Raw genomic sequence first — 1,118 nt, forward strand, 5'->3', positions numbered from 1 at the left:
CGTCTCAGTCTACTTAGACTACTCCACAAGTTCTCAACCCAGAGCTTACACACATACACTCCACTCAATACCTCTCCCTGGGACTGCACTTCAATACTCCAACCATTACTTCACGTGTAGTGCCACGGTTACTAATACCATGTACCTCTATTGCTGGCTGCTATTACTCCAGCTGCTGCTGCTGCACTAGTAGTACAGTTTTTTTCAACTGCTTACACACTAAATCTTTGCTTGTCACACAATTTTCTAAACATGTCCTCCAAACATCATAACCCGACACCAAATCTGCAAAACCATACACTAATTCTCAGTGTTTGACTCAGTTTTCAATTGACTAAAACACATTTTGCAAAACACCACACACAATTTTCTACCTAACACACAAAAATCTAACAGGAAGTAACTTGATTTCGTTCTTCAAACACAACCCATCAAAATGCCACACTAAATCACCAGTGCTTCACTCTTTCTCTTCACATGTGCAAACACTCTTTACTTTACTGAACACCATCCAATCATTGCCTTAGTATAGGTCTATGAATAGATATACTCTCTATATAGGTATAGACCCTTTCAATCTGCTCCTAGAGGATTTCCGGTTGAAATATTCAGAACCAATGCAGATACTTTGAAAATTACAGTAATCGGACTTTAGCTTACAGTAATGTTCTACAAAAAGTTGACTTTACTGCTGTATGTAAAATTTGTCTTTTTACTCTATTTTTCTTTGTCCCCATGTTACAGTACCATTAGCTCAATACATTTTTCTGTGCCTCCAGAAATGCCTTAGGAACGCTTACTGTAGAATTGTTTGTTTCTGCAGTTGAAAGGGTCTATAGGCCTATGAATACATACTGTACACGACCCCCCCCCCTCCCACACCCACACACACACACACACACACACACACACTTGTCTTTAGAAAAAAACAAAATCAGTGTTTTCAAAACTCCATGTACATCTGGTGGTCACTGTATTCTTCAGCAAATTATTTGGGGAAAATCACTATTTTTGGTTTCAATATTGCTTGCATTTTTACCGTGTATTTCAACTTCTTTGAAATACACAGTAAAAATGTTGACACCGTAACTTTCACTCTTGTATGGAAATACATATAG

Source organism: Alosa pseudoharengus, unplaced genomic scaffold (assembly GCF_046254945.1).
Source record: "Alosa pseudoharengus isolate Yale_2024_CS ecotype anadromous, Long Island Sound unplaced genomic scaffold, YU_APseudo_1.1 YU_APseudo_1.1_scf_8, whole genome shotgun sequence".
NCBI lineage: Eukaryota > Metazoa > Chordata > Actinopteri > Clupeiformes > Clupeidae > Alosa > Alosa pseudoharengus.